The following is a 19,247-nucleotide window of genomic DNA, read 5'->3' on the forward strand; positions in this document are numbered from 1 at the left end:
TGTAACATTGCGATTTATTAGCATTCATTTTATTTGTAGATAAAACTTTATGTTATATTTTCAGAATTGTATAATTATTATTTAGTTATGACCGATTCAACGCATCGATTAGTTTAAATTTTGAACCTCTTACTTCTTTAGACTAATTGAGGAGAGAAATTGAAAACCCCACAAATACTCATTTTATACTATACTCTCATTTGTCCTTTTTCTATAATTAGATTCTATTACTTTTGTGGTGAATTAATATCTATTGCTCTTTTTACTAAAAAAAATAAATAGATTTTATTGCTTTTAACAGATGAAGAGATCTCAATTGTTCAAAAAGAAGAACTACAATTTTGTCTTTTCGTTTGAGACCATTTGAACAAATTTAATAGCACGCATGCATGTCCAAATTTCTGAAGAAAAAAATAGGAAAACTTATTTTAAGCTCTAAAAAATATAATTTTTTTAATAATATTGTATGCAAGATTAAAAGTTAAAAATAGTTCTTTGACTAGTGTCCACGCTTGTATCTAAAGTCAGATTTTATTATTTTTTTATAAATTTATTTTGTTTATAGTTTGCCTATATTACTCTTAGGTAAAATTGTTATATGGATCAAACACGAAAAAAAATTGAAAAGCATTAGATTTTACAAATCATAACTAATGTATGAACCTACGAATCAAAAGTGTTGAAATCCTAACGAACTAAAACATAAAAAATAAAACCAGACCAAATTGATCATACCAAATCTATCGGATCTAAACTATACAACTTACCCAATGTATTGAATCAACTGAACCTAATTGTATATAGAACCAAACAATGCAAATTCAATCCTACCACTTAGTATTACAAGTTAGTCATGAGATGTCCTAAGTTTGATTCTCGCCAAATGCAACATTAAACCACATTATTGCTAACTCATTACGAGGCTAAACACACTTGTTCTCCTTTTCGTGGTTTTAATATCGTTTGTTAATGCAAATTCCCCACTATGTCTTTCAACAACCGCATGGTATGCATGGTAAAGTAATCATGTCTGGCTAAGACAATTTTTAGACGTAAATTAGTGCATTCCCCACACAATGTCATTATGGTTATACAATGTTCAAAATTTGAATAAATATCAAGAACAGAAAAAAAAAAGGTATGTTATAGAGAATAATGATGGCATTCATGTGGACAATGAAGATGGAAGATACATTTATGGGTGATAATGAATCTATGATTCCGTTTCTAAAACTTTGACGGTGGAGCTTACGTTTTGGACACAATAAAGATGACATTCTTGTGAATAGTAATATAATATATTGTATTGTTCTAACGTCTAAGTGACATGTCATGATGTATTAAAATAAATGAACTTTTTTAGATGTAGAAAACTTTTCAGGTTATAGTCTGGAAATCATCTTACTGGAGTAAAAAGGGCTTTTAAACATAAAGCTTATGTCTTGAAGCCCCAAAAACAATTGAAGTAAAAAAGTATCTCACTGCACAAGCAGACTATCTTCTTATTTCTGCAGCTCCAATACCATATGAGATAATTTCGTATCTATAATTTCTGTGTCAAATGGTATGCCAAAGAATAGCAGATGACCTCAAAAAATCCATCTGTGGAACAAAGTCAAATTGAGAATCCTAAACTGTTGATCGCTTTCCACTAAACTAACTCCGTAGAATTAATCCGTAAAGTGAAACAAGTAAACAAGAGGGGAGCAAGCAAAAGTGGTATAACTAGAAGGTGGTCGGTTGTGGGGTGGGATGGGGGTGGGGAGGTGCCTTCTCTTTCCAAGCTGTCTTCCTGCTCCTCTTTCTTTCTTCTTCTTTTTCTTCTGTGTTACTTTTTAATGCGTTGGACTGATTTGACCAACTTACTATTTACAACTATGTCGACATGACAACTCAATTCCAACACATCGCCATCGGCACCTACTCTCCTAGTTCTTTGACAAAATTTTCCACCTTGCCCAATGCCTGCATTATATTCCAGCCTACCTACTTTCGGTCTTCGTTTCAACTATCAACTAATGCTAATTCTAGTTATAATATTCTACCAATAGATGTTTATCATGCGTTTATTATATACTTGTTCTATACGATATGTTTAGTTACAAGAGGGTTTTTTTCTTTTACTTTCGCAACCAAATTCTATATATTCTATTATTTCGTTAATACTTTTACATCAACGCTCCTAGAAGTTTGGATTTTACTTTGATATATGAACTTTCAATTTTGTTTTCAACCCCCAAAAACTTATATATGGTTCTTGTTAAATTTTGTGACCTTGATTAATTTTACGTACATTGTCCAATTAATGGATTTTTTTTTTACATGTTTAAAGATACATCACTCGTCAAATACTTGTTAAAATAATGTCTTCCGTCACAAGAGAGTTTCCTTGCTTCACTTACGCTAGCAAATTTTACATATTCCTTTATTTCGTGAATACTTTCTACAACAATGCTCCCCAAAATTTTGACGTTCTAGTTTGATCTCTGAACTTTCTATCTCGTCTTGAAATCCTCTAAACTTATAATTTTTGTTAGGCCATCTCTAGCCAAAGGCGAAAATGAATCTATTAAAAAGAATCATAATTAAATTTGGTCAAAAGTTAGGTACATATCCTTCATACGCCTCGGCAAGCCCCAACATGTACATCATAAACCAAAATAAAATAAATTTAACACTGCATGATTGGAGATGAAAATTTTAAACCTACAATATTATTAATTTTCAAAAGACTAAATAATAATTTACCATCGGCCCTTCGTTACAGGAGATGACCTTATTGTCTTCCCAAATCGTCCATTTGTCACATTAGGAAATTTTCCAGACGTTTGAACTGGCAGAAAGTATCATGAACATCTGTCTTTTTTCTGTTTTCAATTATTCAAATTTTCAGAGAGGTCAGAGGCATTGCCTGCATCTACAGTATCTGTACAACTGAACCAAACTTGTGTATACAGTTACATATGTATTCTTGTACAGACGAACGAAGGTCAACTTCGATCGAGCTCACTACTTTAATGCATGTGTTTTCTAATTCTCCAGTCTTTCAGTGTCGATTACTATTCTTTGCTATCAAATCAAAGCATGCTTTTTGTTCATTGCTAATTTAAACTTAGCTAGATTAATCATGGTTAACAATGAGTTTTAAAAAATTTAATTTTTGTGAACTTTTTGTCACTTCATAATTTAACATCTATTTCATGTCAGCATAATAAAATATTATGCTAAAATCATGAGCTGCTAAAAAGTTCATAAAAAGTCTCATTTTTTTGGAAATTCTCTCTCTATGCCATTTCTCTATTAGGTAATTTGGTTGATATTGTGCCAGTCAGAACGATGGGAGCCATTGTTGAATGAATGGTGATGATGAACATTATGAGTCTTCTGCGACAATTGAAAATTAGAGTACGTCACGTTAAGAAGACTTTCTCAAAGTACGATTATTTATAAACTCTCTGTTACCTGACAATTTAACGTCAATTTTCGAACACACATTATAAAAGATTGTATCAAAAACACGATGTAACATATACTCTATAGAGAGTTCCATTTTTAAAAGAGTCTCCTTAGCATTTCTCTAAATCAAATAGACTACACATTGCTAGACTTTACCACCTCAGGTTTTGGGTCGATAGTATTGTTTTATTTCAATATAATACATCCGTTACATTTTCTATTCATTGATCCATTAAGTGCTGACGTGGCGGCCACATTTGTATCACGTGACTAGCAAAATTGTGCCACGTGGCAAAAAAAATAATTTTTTATTCATTTAAAATATTATAATAATTAACCCTTAAAAAAAAAAAAACAAACTGAAACCCACCTTCCCGCAGCCCCCACCCTCGCAAACAAACCCAGAAACCTCTGGCCCCCCCCCCGACCCACCTCCCTCTCCTCCACTCTCTTCACCTCCCCTCCCATCCAAAAACCCATCCCATCCCACCCCACCCCCACCTCCCCCACTAACACTACATTACAAAAATACAATCCCAAATTAAATATTAGAAAACCCTAATTCAAAATTTCCAAGCAAAATCCAATGCCTACTACCCAGTTCACAGAACCATCGAAAGAACAAATTTAACAACCAGAACCCCAAAATTTGAGCACAAATTAGAAAAAAAAAAAAAAACCACATCTGCAAGCTTCAAGCTTTAAAACCCAGCAACCAAAGGATCATGATTTCAGGCGGAGGTCAAGGAGGCTGATGCGGCCTTAGCATTCACCGACGATGAGGAAGAGGTGGGAGCTGGAGGGATCGGTGGAGAGGATATTGTGGCAAAGAGGGAGGACCCGGTAGAGAGGAGATCGTGGCAGAAAGGGAGTGTGACATCCTACATCGCTCAAGGGAGTGGATCTTGTAAGCCTTATGTGTATATTCCCATCTCTACCTAGCACGAGGTCTTTTGGGAGCTCACTGACTTCAGGTTTCGTAGGAACTCCGAAGTTAAGCGAGTTCGCGCGAGAGCAATCCCATGATGGGTGACCCACTGGGAAGTTCTTGTCTGGGTTTACAAAAACAAAACCGTGATGGCGTAGTTGGGGCCCAAAGCGGACAATATCGTGCTACGGTAGTGAAGCGGGCCCGGGATGTGGTGGGGGGCCCGGGTCGGGATGTGACAGGGAGCGGAGATGGACCCACTGCCGCTGTCGTTATGCGTCTTCTCCGAAGAGGTGGGGTGGGTTTTTGGATGGGAGGGGAGGTGAAGAAAGTGGAAGAAAGGGAGGTGGGTCGGGGTGGGGGGGGGGGGTGTGGGAGGTTTCTGGGTTTGTTTGTGTAGGTAGGGGGTTGCGGGGAGGTGGGTTTTAGTTTGTGTGTGTGTGTATGTGTGTGTTTTTTTTTATTTGTTTTTTTTTAAGGGTAAATTATTATCATATTTTGAATGAATAAAAAATTATTTTTTTACCACATGGAAAATGTAACGGATGTATTATATTGAAATAAAATAGTACTTGAGGTATAAAAATGAAATGTTTTAAAGATGTTATAAGGAATTGAAATCGACCCCAAACCTGAGATGGTAAAGTGTAATTTACCCGTACTAATATTATATTTACAAAGAACCAACCTACCTCTATTTGGCGAGGCAACCGAATCTTCATCTTACAATAAAAACTCTTAAGACATAATTACAATGATACCCATAAACAATATAACAAAATGAAAATGATTTTTATACCCCATTTTTATACACATAATTTGTATTTTTTAATCGTTGGACAAAATAAAATAAGGAATAAGGTGTTCAAAAAATGCCAATGTATATGTAGAAATCATTTCCCTAAACAAAATTGCTAATCAATTAACTTTTTCAACAACATGTTGAAAAAAATTGTGTTCAATCTTTTTTTCTTGTAACTTCCACGTAAAAGGTGTGAATAGGATAATGTTTTATGTGCACAACATGTTGTAGGCATATTGTCCCAACAAAGAGAGAGAACTTAACTATCTCAAAGGTTAAGTAAATTATGCATTTAAACTTTTCTAGCAAAACATGCATTAGTGACAAGTTAAGTGGTAAGACAAGTTAATCAGTAAAGATTTTTGCAGGTGATTCAATATCTTAGGAATAAAGTGTCGGGTTTTTATCCATAAATCTCGGGTTCGAAACTCCTTACCTAATCACATTATCTAAAATTGTGTTTCATTTAGGACATGATCAGGATTAACCAACCATGTTATGAAAACGTTTTTATTCTATATCCTTTAAAAAAATTTTAAAAAAAAAACACAAAAAATAGTCTTTAAATTGTAGGGCAAACACGGATAACGGAAATTGAGGTGGAGCGTTGGCTTTCATGTGGGCATCGGGTATTGGACCCGAAAAACCCAAAAACCGGTTTTGTTTGGGAATTTTGAAGGTTTCAAGGGGCACATTTGTCAACCCACACCACACTTTTCCACGAGACCACCCATTGCCCCACTGGCCAAAAGACCTCTTGGATCCACTGCACGTACGGATCTAGCGGGGGCCCACCTGAGCTATCCACGTCACCTACTTCGTCTTCATCCGGGATATTATTAAAAAAGCCGAATTAATTAATGTAAAAATGTAAAACAATATTTGTGTTCACATGTCTGGGGAGGCATACGTCACTGACACGAAAAGTCAGAAGAAAAAGCTTCGGAGACAGCTGCTCACGTGGGTCCCAGGCTTTTCAACATTTTCTGTAGGATAAAGCAGGGCACGCCGGCACGCGAGGCCTCACGTGACTTATATTCTCGAGGTTCATTTTACATTTCTTTGTTTTTTTTTTTTTTTTGGCCTTTTGTTTTGTAAAAGGTGTTGAGTGTATGTGCTCGTACCTCTATCTGATATACAGTCAGCCATTGGAAAATTACCGTCTAATTTATCCTCTTCTATGGAGCATATATAGGCAATCGTAACGTATAATGTAACTGCATTGTTACTAGTTAGAGTGCTGATATGACAGTTGTTGGGACTGTTTGATCGAGTTGAATTTGAGCGTCGGCACTCAGTTTTGGTCACTTGATTCGTTTTCGACACCAAATCCTGAAATATTTCGAAATAATTAGCGTGTTTTGTTTCATGAAACATACCAAATGAATCAATTACTCCAATATAACAATGATTGAGTAATTACAATAAATTGTAACTTGTCAAAATGAAGAGTGGCGTGGAAGCTAGAAGTCTGCTAGTTTGGTGTGAAAGAGAGTATATACTTGCTTGCATGGTTTGGAGCCGGTTAATGTAGGTTTCTAATGCCTTAGTAGTCTTGAAGGGACTAGGGAAACTTATGGGAAAGCTCAGGATGAAGGCAAAGTTTAAAGCTCAAGATCTGGAGTTTCCAGAACTTAGAGGTAGCTTGCTCTGCATGGTGCGTTCGTGCCCTAGTTCATCCTCCTTGTTTTTTTCCCTCTTTTCCCACATACTGGCTCTTTTAACTTATAGCTGCAGGGAATCCTTCAAGTTCCAACTTAGAAATCCCTTGGTTTCCTCTTATATTTCCAATTTTGCTAAATTTTTCCTTCTTCTTTCTATGGTTATATAGTTGTAGGCTCTAACGCTGCAGAGGTTGATAGACTCGTGAAGCCTAAGTTGAACACGTTGTTCAGGTCTCAAAGTATAAATTTGTTATTCGTTACTATGACTGCAAAACATGCATATTAACTAAAATCCTATCTAGCAACATCTTACAAACTCTCATTTATTTGTTACTCGTTACATTTTTTCACATTCGACATACTCTCATTTCTTTTCAACCATATAATTGAGCAAATAAAAATAAACATTTGTCACAATTAATAAGATGGGTGCAAAAAATTGTTCTGAAATTATTTTTTAAAAGTGATCATTTCTCTTCTACCATGTGATTTAGTAAAAAACTCGTTGAATCATGCAATAACAAAGTCGTTAAATTGTTATTGAACATAGTTTCATCTCTCTTTGTAATCTCTACTCACTATTTAAATTCAAAATTGATTCTATGAATCATAGTTTTAATTGCTCCTTGCTTAGAATAATCTCTAAACTAACAACCACTGTTGAAGAAAAGTTGTTTAATTTGAGGCAAAGAAATGACAAAAGGAAAACTAATTCTATATGTTTGATTTTTACAGGACCTACCACAGATCTCATCATAAGTGGGACCACATGTTTTTCTTTTTTCTTATTTTAGGATGATTTTTTGTTTTTTGGTCAAGAAGTGTTTTTTTAAAGAAAAACTAATAAAAATTATTTGAAAATTTTGAATTTTAACGATAATGACAAAATAAAGGGTAAAGTGAATAGTACCATAATTGATTTTTAGTGTAAAAATGTAGTTTTTCATTAAAGTGAACAATATTGTGAGCTTTTCGTTAAAGTTCTATTTTTTTAAAGGTTTGGCGATTTTGTCATATAAACTAGTATGCTCTCATTATATAAAATAATAATAATAATAATAATAATTAAGGTTTAATTGGAAAATTAATTGGCAATTGAGGGAATGGCGAAACTCTTGTAAATCCTTATAAAGCTTCTTAGTTTTCTGAAATGAAACGATTTTTCATATCATTATAACTGTACTATGTAAAATCTCAAATGATAATATTAGGGTACCTCATACTTTGTACCTTAATGGTTTGGCATCTGCAATTTGGTCTATTTTTAGTAAGAATTGAGCACGCTCTTTGATTGAGCAAAAAGAATCTATAAGCTACAAAGTATGATTTTTGTCTAAGAAATTGAACTTTCTTTTTTTTTGTCGAAAAGTAACATTCATTAAATAGAAAAACGTTACAGGCTAATCCACAAGAAAGCAAAATAACCCAAAACATATTGGGGGAATTCAAATACATAAAAGCTTAGCCCAATAAGCACTCAAACAAAAAATAAAGCCCTAATTCCAATCTTCAGAACATAAGGAGCAGCCATCGTCGGTGTCATAAACGTCTTGCTAGTAACCACCAAAGTAGCAACACTAGAGTGGTCAATTCGACCAAGATATTGAAACATAAAACTTACAAACCTGCAACCAAAAGCACACCACAACCAGATTTCGTCACCAAAAAGGCCAAATCGAGAAATAGTCACTAGATCCAAATCCCCTTCATCAAACCCTACAAATATATATAAACAAAGTAACACATGGTAGAAGGTGAGGCTAAGGGGTATGTAAAATAACCTTACTTTGACCGGAATCACATAACACTTAGCCTCGAGCAAGGGAGATGGATCTGGCATCCATTTTGTTATTCGGATCTGGTACATTGGAGCACAGGATGTGTTGGGGATGGATTATGAGAAAGTGACGTAGAAGGAAAAAGTGAGGGAGATTGGGGATTGGGTTTGCAAAAGGACAGCCACAAGAGAGGGAGGGTGGAAAAAGAGCGATGAACACTAGGCATGAACGGCAAATCTAAGATAAGCTCAGAGGAAAATTGAAACCAAGCTCAGAGAAAACCGAAAACAAAACTCAAAAGAAAACTGAAATAAAAACAAAAGGGAAGAAGAGACGGAATGAAGGAGTGAAAGAGGAGAAAAAAAGGAGGGAGGATTGCCACCAACACCTAAACCAAAGGCTAGGGGCAGCGGCTAGGGTTTTATCAGAGACTGTGTTTTCAATGAGAAAGATGAGAGAGTTTTTGTCTAAGAAATTGAATGCTAAATATAGAGTTAAGATCAAGACATTATGGTCTAGGAGTGTTTTTCACATTTTTTAAGTGCGAGACTTTAGGTATGACTTCTGGTGAATGCCTATTTCGGTATCAAATTATGTTTGGCACATAACGTGGCTTATCTCAAATTTTACCTCAAAGTAAACAGCAATATTCGTTTGGTCTTGAAAATTTTGGTGGGCAAAAGCCCAGCTAGTTCGAATTCAAACAGGGATAGTCAACCCAAGGGTTTTGTACCAAACAAGTTGAGCTTTACATGTAGCCCAGTGGACCATCGAGTTAAACTATGAGCTTTTTCAAATTTCTAGTTGGTTACTTTCTCTAGTGTACATTTATGTTACACTTCAGAACAAGAGTTATTAGATCATTTAACCTAGCGGTATCTAACGTCTCTTGTTCATATTTGTAACATAAATGTGCACTAGAAAAAATTCAAGTTTGATGGTTGGAAAGATTGGATAAGTCTTGATTTCGATAGAGATAACTTAAAATAGGTCCTAAAACCCAACATATGTTGGGCTATGTAAGTGTGATAAGGTTGAGACAATATCGATGTTATTATTACTTAGTAGTGAATCATAAGCCCTTTGAAATCTTGATACGGTATTAGAGTGGGTTCTCTTAGCTTGACCATATCTAACGTTCCAATTATGAGTAAGACCCAGTTGTACTCAAATTTTGGGTTTAGTCCACTCTTTTGCTTGCTGATCAGACTGGTATAAATCATCTTATTTCACATGCCTATGTTGCCCTAAGCCCTTGAAGCAAATAACGGAAAAAAAAAAAAACCAATAATTATCATTTCTTATCTCTTAGTTATGATTGCAATTAACATATAGAGGCTTATAACTCATTATCCTCGATGACACAACTAATTCTCTCTTCAAACCCTTAATATTTGATCCATTATATAAACTCGTCATTGTATATGACCATCATATATTGAACAATAATTTCTTTCACATCACCAAAACTAACGTAAATGTATAGATAGCAATTATATAATTGATGCAATTCATTGTTTTTGTTATGTACCTATGGGAGCAAAAAGTTACTCCTCAACTAAACAAGCCACTAGCATGCTCAACATAGAGAGTGGGTCTAAAATAAAGGAGCATGATCAAATACTTCCATGGAATGTGGAACGTGGAGAAATAGAAGGAAGGTGGGACTTAGAGCCCAATACTTGGAAGCCTATGAAAGGGCAACAATCCCACCAGTGTTTGTTTTTTTTTGTGTTTTTTGTTGTGGGGGGGGGGGGGGAAGACGCTCAAAAAGAGAGGTATAAGATAGTTCTATATACTAACTTGAGCGTCGGAGTGTTTTCTTGCAGGTCCTCTGTTCTCATTGTTGACAAGCGAAGATGGTGTCTAAGGCTTCTCAACGTGTTTAAGATTACTTGTTGGTCAAGAATTGGAGTACCCGAAATTTTCCGCTCCAACAGTACCCGTAGTCTTCCAGTGTATTTGCTGGTTAAGCTGGAAGAGCATTCTGCAGCACATGCAATCATCGAATGCTTGAGTTCATATACTCGGGGTTATAAAACCTGTTTAGTTTCTCTATCGCTATTTTTTCAGGTGTATGTTAGTGTTGGTTTGTTTATTTCTTGGCATCTTACTGACGTAATCTGCTTTGAAATCCATGTGCTTAGGATTCAACTTACAAGTACTTAGAGGTAATTCGGGCTGATGTTGCTCGTAACGGCATCCGAAATGACTCAAGCATTAACTGAAAATGAATATCACTAAACTGTAGTATTAAATGGTTAGGATTTAATATTTATATCAACTGGCAAGATCATATCAGAACCAATCCATTTATGATTGTGCCCTAGTAGGCTGAAGGTTACAGATTACAATAATCCTCAAATGATTAGAAACTGACAGGCTCCAGAAATATATTACATGATTGCGATAGTAACAAAAAAAAAAACATTAGGGTTCGTACAAATTGGTTAGGATATTTTTAGCGAAGATATTTATAATATTAATGTATATATTTGATAATACATAGATTCAGCAAAGATAGGCCAACTAGGAAGTCCAAATCTTTGTCCCCACAACTCTATCAATCAAAATCTTACAGCGTACTATACTCATCGTTTTTTGTTGTTTGTTTGTGGTTGACAAACGATAAAATATTTTTGTAAATTCATCTAAAATACAAAGATAGAGACTTAAATTTGGGTGCAGACGTTAAGGCACATGTCTGCATCATTGTCTGTTTTATGGCTTAAATATGGCGATGCCTACATTTTTCTATTTCAGACATATGATAGAATATTTTACACTTCAGGAGAGGAGATTGGAATTCAGTTGCAGAAAAATGAGCACACTGCTCTATCCATGTCTGCTATGGTGAAGCGTATATGATTTGTACAAATTTCTATAAACTTTTTAAGCTACAATAATCTGCTTCATATGGCACATATAATTGAAAAATAGTGTAGGCATTTGATGCATGACGGAGTAGATTAGTATACATTGTAATAGTAATTACTATTAAGATTAATTAAGACATTCAACAAATTAGTAAGATTCTTATAGGACACAAGTGGTTGGAAGAAGACACAGGAATCTTCTATCATTGTCGTGATATGAGCAATGTCTACATTCATCTTCATGTGAGTTGCGGTCCTTCCACTCCAACCACATATACAATTACAAGAGGGCTTTTCATGCTACCTACATCCATTTGGCATGTATATAACTAACGCATTAATGATTTTTGGAAAATGTTTACGATTGTTTTTTTTTTATTTTATTTTTTAATATTTATCATAAGAGCTTTTATTCGAAGTGTTATCGTCACAAACAACAAAATTCTATTAAAGAAAATTCAAGTGCTTCATGAAGAAACATCTTTAAGAAACACTTCTATAACTTATAAACATTTTTTTTGGAAATTATCTGTGAACCGTAGTAAGAAATGCTTAGAAAGCGGTTTTTACCAGTTCATGGTTAATCTCAAGCATAGTCTTAGCTTTTCCTATATATGGTTCTTTTAATCTAAAGATAATATGCATGACTCAGCTATTTACCATTAAGTGAAAGGGAAAGCCGAGGGGACGGGGAAAGCTACAGACCGAAAACCTTCAACCCGTCTTTGGGGGTGCTGCGTAGTTGGGGAGGAACTTTAATCACATGTCGATGCTTGGCAATAGCCTTCGAAGCTGTTGATGAACTAGCAAGATAACGACATGCTCACTAAGAGCTCGACTAAATCTTCAATGAAAAAACTGAAAATTTTTGGGCGTGTTGCGTACACTTTTACACTATGACCCCACAAAATTAAATCCCTAAATCAGCCACTAGTGGTATCTAATTGCAGAAAAAGAATGAGAATGAACATTGAAATATGTTTTATTATTTGGGTGGAAACTAGTACCGTTATCATTTAAAGTTCGCCCAAGGTACGAGGGAGGTGAGTTAATGTAATAGGATTATGATAGTTTTGGGGTTTGATCCCTCTAATGAGCAACCAAAAATATTGTTTAGGGCTTTTGTTTGGGTTCTAGGATTGGGTTTCCAAAATTTTGATTCGAGGTTTGGAGGTCGATAATGGAATCCGACTATAGGACTCGATATTCTTAGACACATATCCACAGTTGGTGCCCAAGTATTAAAGTCCTAGGATATGTTAGCAAGATTAGAATAAGAATCCTCAATAATCAACTGGTCATCTTATTTCACATACCTATGTTGCCCTTGAAGCAAATAACGGAAACAAAAAAACCAATAATTATCATTTCTTATCTCTTAGTTATGATTGCAATTAAGATATATAGGCTTATAACTTATTATCCTCGATGATACAACTAATTCTCTCGTCAAACCCTTAATATTTGATCCATTATATAAACTCGTCATTGTATATGACTGTCATATATTGAACAATAATTTCTTTCACATCACCAAAAATAACGTAAATGTATAGATAGCAATTATATGATTGATGCAATTCATAGTTTTTGTTACTTACCTGTGGGGGCCAAAAGTTACTCCTCAACTAAACAAGCCACTAGCATGCTCAACATAAAGAGTGGGGCTAAAATAAAGGAGCATGATCAAATACTTGGAACATGAAGAAATGGAAGGAAGGTGGGACTTGGAGCCCCAAACTTGGAAGCCTATAAAAGGCCAACAATCCCACCAGCATGTGGGGGGGGGGGGGGGGGGGGGGGTGGGGGGGGAGATAAAAAGAGAGGTATATAAGATCATTCTATATTTTATAAGCATTCTGATCAAATACTGACCGGAGCATCGAAGTGTTTTCTTGCAGGTCCTCCGCTCTCATTGTTGACAAGCGAAGATTGTATGTAAGGTTTCTCAACTTGTTTAAGATTACTTGTTGGTGGAGAATTCGAGTACCCGAAATTTTGCGCTCCAACAGTACCCATAGCCACAATCCAGTGTATTTGCTGGTTAAGCTACCAGAGCTTTCTGCAGCACATGCAATCATCGAATGCCTTAGTTCATATGCTTGGGGTCACAAAACCTGTTTTGTTTCTCTATCGCTATTTTTTCAGGTGTATGTTGGTGTTGGTTTGTTTATTTCTTGGCATCTTACGTAATCTGCCTTGATATCTATGTACTTAGGATTCAACTTACAAGTACTTTGAGGTAATCCTGGCTGATGTTGCTCATAACGCCATCCGAAATGACTCAAGCATCAATTGGAAATGAATATTATTAAATTGTAGTACTAAATAGCTAGGATTTTACATTTATATCAGCCGGCAAGATCATATCAGAACCAATCCATATATGATTGTGCCCTAGTAGGCTGAAGGTTTCAGATTACAATAAGCCTCAAATAATAAGAAACTGACAGGCTCCAGAAATATAGTACATGATTGCGATTGTAAAAATAAAACATTAGGGTTTGTACAAATTGCTTAGAATATTTTTAGCGAATATTGTTGGAATCCCCAATTGTTCCACATTGGCTAGAGGGAAATAGATATAGCACTTTAAATAGAATTATCCCACTCTAATTAATACCGAGATCTTTTGTGATAAAACCCCATACCTGACGGATTTGACAAGTGATAAAGTGAGAACAGTATCGTTATTGTTGGGGTTGTTGGGGTGGACCCTCGGTCCGTCGACCTGAAAAATTCTACAAATATATTTATAATAGTAATGTATACATTTGATAATGATGAAATAGATTAATACATAGATTCAGCAAATATACTTATAAGGCCAAGTAGGAAGTCCAAATCTTTGTCCCCACAACTCTATCAATTAAAATCTTATGGCGTAATATACTCATCGTTTTTTGTTTGTTTGTTTGTTTTTTTGTTGTTGACAAACGATAAAATATTGTCGTAAAATCATCTAAAATACAAGGATATATATTTAAATTTGGGTGCAGAGGTTAAGGCACATGTCTGCATCATTGTTCGTTTTATGGCTTAAATATGGCGATGCCTACATTTTTCTTTTTCAGACAAAATTCATCTAAAATGCAAGGATAGAGATTTAAATTTGGCTGCAGAGGGTAAGGGACATGTTTGCATCATTGTCCATTTTATGACTTAAATATGACGATGCCTACATTTTTCTTTTTTAGACATATGAAAGGATATTTTACACTTCGGGAGAGGAGATTGGAATTCAGTTGCAGAAAAATGAGCACATTGCTTTAGCCAACTTTATTAAGTTTAGGTCTGCTATGGCGAAGTGTGTATGATTTGTACAACTTTCTATAAACTTTTTAAGCTACAATAATTTGCTTCATATGGCATATATAACTGAAAATTTGATTTGGTGGTGCTAGGGGTGACACCTCTACTTGGTGGAGGGGTCTTTGTGGTTTACCCATTGTCACTGCCTGTTTATTGTATGTATGTTTGCCTCTGTAGGCCTTTTATGATATGGTATCTGGTGTTCAAAAAAAAAAAAAAAAAAAAAACTGAAAAAAAGTGTAGGCGCTTGATACATGACGACGTAGATAAGTACACATTATAATAGTAATTAATATTAAGATTAAGACATTCAACAAATTAATAAGATTCATATAGGACACAAGTAGTTGGAAGAAGACACAGGAATCTTTTGTCATTGTCGTGATATGAGCAATGTCTACATTCATCTTCATGTAAGTTGCGGTCCTCCCACTCCAACCACATATACAATTACAAGAGGGCTTTTCATGCTACCTACATCCATTTGGAATGTTTAGGATTGTTTTTTTTTTTTTTTTTTTTTTTTTAATCATAAGAGCTTTTGTTCGAAGTGTTATCGTCACAAACAACAAAATTCTATTAAAAGAAATTCAAGTGCTTCATGAAGAAACATCTTTAAGAAACGCTTCTATAACTTGTAAACATTTTTTTTGGAAATTATCTGTGAACCGTAGTAAAAAAATGCTTAGAAAGCAGTTTTTACCAGTTCATGGTTAATCTCAAGCATATTCTTAGCTTTTCCTATAAATGGTTCATTTAATTAATCTAAAGATAATGTGCATGACTCAGCTATTTACCATTAAGTGAAAGGGAAAGCCGAGGGGACGGGGAAAGCTACAGGCCGGAAACCTTCAATCCTTCTTTGGGGGTGCTGCATAGTTGGGGAGGAACTGTAGTCACATGTCGATGCTTGGCATTAGCCTTTGAAGCTGTTGATCGAATTAGGAAGATAACGACATGCTCATTGAGAGCTCGACTAAATGCCTCAACAAAAAAACTGAAATTTTTTTTGCGTGTTGCGTACACTTGAGTCTTTTACACCATGACCCCACAAAGTTAAATCCCTAAATCAGCCACTAGTGTTATCTAAATTCTAATTGCAGAAAAAGAATGAGAATGAAAATTGAAATATGTTTTATTATTTGGGTGGAAACTAGTACCGTTATCATTTAAAGTTAGCCCAATGTATGATGGAGGGTGAGTTAATGTATGAGGATTATGGTAGTTTGGGGGTTTGATCCCTCTAATGAGCAACCAAAAATATTTTTTAGGGCTTTTGTTTAGGTTCTAGGATTTGGTTTCCGAAACTTTGATTCGAGGTCTGGAGGTCGATAATGGAACCCGACTATAGGACTCATATTCTTGGACACACAACATAGTTGGTGCCCAAGTATTAAAGTCCTAGGATATATTAGCAAGATTAGAATAAGAATCCTCAATAATCAACTAGTCATAATAACATGAATGCTTCTTCTATGTTAATTAACATTCATTGCACTTCACCAAATGTCACTTGAGAGACAAACGAAGTACAGTATGTACTTTGTCTTCTTCTTGGTGGAAGAATTCTCAATATTCCCACGCCAAAAATAGCAAAATACCCATAAATACTTGATTTGTCATACTTTGGGTCACTGAGTTAGATTAAGAAAGCATTATTTGTGGATCCACGAGTCTGTCAGATGTTTGGTCATCGTAGACAAGTCGACCCAACCATCCACCTCATCTCAGGCCATCTCTCTTTACGATAAATAATAAGTGTGTCACGTAGTTAGATTTATTATGCTTATTCAATTATAAGAAGTCATATTACCACAAACGAAACTGAATTAATCTGATCGCATGAGAAGGAACGGAGCCGAAAAAGAGCCATGCTGCTCTACTGAAGTTTCCTGCTACGTGCCTTCTTAATCTTTGAAAAACAAAAAAGAATAAAAGAAACTCCATGGCCTCCTTACATTTTTAAGTCAAGGATTCCAAACCGAAACGCCAAGCAACCGATCAAAAGCTAAAAGATGCCAAAAACAAAACAAAATAGGAAGAAAAGTAACAAATACTTAATACCAGTTTGCCATTTAATGATACGGTCTAATAATATTCCTTTTTTATTTGTACGTAAGAAGTTTTATGTTCGTCAAAGGTCTAATTTGAACTACATTATTGTTAGCCCATTATGAGTCTTAGTCTACTCCTTCTCTGCTAATATAGATAATATCGTTTGTTAAAATAGAAAACATGTTTAATTATTGAGTACCAATTTAATTGACAGTGTCAAATGTCACAGCCTGAGGAAAAAAAAAGGAGTGATAATATCTCTCAAAAAACAGTTGGCAGTTGGCACATAACCGCCACCCGAACACAAGATTCTCACATTCGTGACAGAAACACAAGACAGACAACTAAATGTTGTAAAATATTGCAAAATTTTATAGTTTGAGAAAACCAACAAAATATAACAGCCGCTCTGCAAATATCTGAAAAACTCAGACACCCAAATCATTGAAAATGCTTAAAGCAGCTTGTTTACGCTGTCATTACGTAAAAGTTGCGATGGCATTTGATTAATCAAATAATAATTATGATTAAGAAAGGCATGCTGGCTAGCTAATGGGTACACTGGAGAAATTTTTGGGTGTTCCGGGTACACCAAAAAAATTTGGTGTACCCTCACTCATAATGGTGGACCCTACCCTCACTTTTTTTTCAATAAAATAATAAAATCAAATTTTAATGAGTGTGGGTACACCAAAATTTTTTGGTGTACCCGGAACACCTAAAAATTTTCCGGTACACTGATCATCCACCCATTTGGACTGGGACCCCACAGATGAGATTCCATAGCCCCATCATGATTTTGTGTAATGATCTCGACCGTTGAACTTAGCTATCATATGTTTTGTAGTACAATTAATTTCTAGGGTTTTGAAATTGTCAAATGTTGAATTAGTGAGTTGGTCCCTCCACGAACAGATAAACCGGAAAGCAGAAAAAGGCTAAATAAAGTAGAAAATCCATTAGCATGAGATTAGGTCATTTTGGAATATTTAAAGAAGGCCTTGACTCAATCATACAAAGTAAAATAAGAATTAAAAAAACTAAATATGACTAAACATTTTTCAGTGCGATTGATAAAAACTAACATAATTTATCTGAAAAAAATAAAATTATTGCGCAATCAAACCATAAATTAAAACTCCCAACACTAATACGGTAATGATCATTAGTACAAATTAGTCGCGAATCAATATAACACGACAAATCTATAAAGAAAACACGCTTAAGAACTCAAGTTTGCCTATAACGAGAACATTAAACTCTCCAAGCTATAATGAGAATACAAAACTTGTCTAATGTCACATCCCGACTCGGGTTCCACCACATCCCAGACTCGACTCCTCCGTAGCACGATATTATCTGCTTTGGGCCTTGACCACACTCTCATGGTTTTGTTTCTGGGAACTCACACGAGAACTTCCTAATGAGTCACCCATCCTATGATTGCTCTCGCCCGAAACGCTTAACTTGGGAGTTCTGATGGAATCCGAAGCCAGTGAGCTCTCAAAAAGCCTCGTGCTATAGGGAGGAGAGCATGTACATATAAGGCACATCACCCCCTCTCCGTTGGTCGATGTGAGATCTTACAATCCACCCCCTTAGGGGCTCGACATCCTTGTCGGCACACTCGCACCACACGGCAGAGTGGTTCTGATACCAAATTGTCACATCCCAACCCGGGCTCCACCACATCCCGGGCTTGACTCTGCCGTAGCACAATATTGTCCACTTTGGGCCTCGACCACGCCCTCACGGTTTTGTTTCTAGGAACTCACTCGAGAACTTCCTAGCGGGTCACCCATCCTATGATTGTTCTCGCCCGAACTGACTTAATTTCGGAGTTCAGATGGAAACCGAAGCCAGTGAGCTTCCAAAAGGCCTCGTGCTTGTAACATCCCACATCGACCAACAGAGAGGGGGTGATGTGTTTTATATATACATGCCCACCTCTATATAGCACGAGGCCTTTTGAGAACTCATTGGTTTCGGGTTCCATCGGAACTCCGAAGTTAAGCGAGTTCGCGCGAGAGAAATCCTAGGATGAGTGACCCATTGGGAAGTTCTTGTGTGAGTTCCCAAAAACAAAACCATGAATGCGTGGATGGGGCCCAAAGCAGACAATATTACGCTACGGTGGAGTCGAGCCCGGGATGTGGTGGAGCCCGGGTAGGGATGTGACAAAATGGTATCAGAGCCAATCCTTGGTCGGAAGTGTGCCGACGTGGACATCGGGCCCTTAAGAAGGTGGATTGTAACATCCCACATCAACCAACAGAGAGGGGGTGATATGCCTTATATGTTCATGCCCACCTCCATATAGCACGAGGCATTTTGGGAACTCATTGGCTTTGGGTTCCATCGGAACTCTGAAGTTAA

Source organism: Pyrus communis, chromosome 9 (genome assembly GCF_963583255.1).
Source record: "Pyrus communis chromosome 9, drPyrComm1.1, whole genome shotgun sequence".
Taxonomy (NCBI): Eukaryota; Viridiplantae; Streptophyta; class Magnoliopsida; order Rosales; family Rosaceae; genus Pyrus; species Pyrus communis.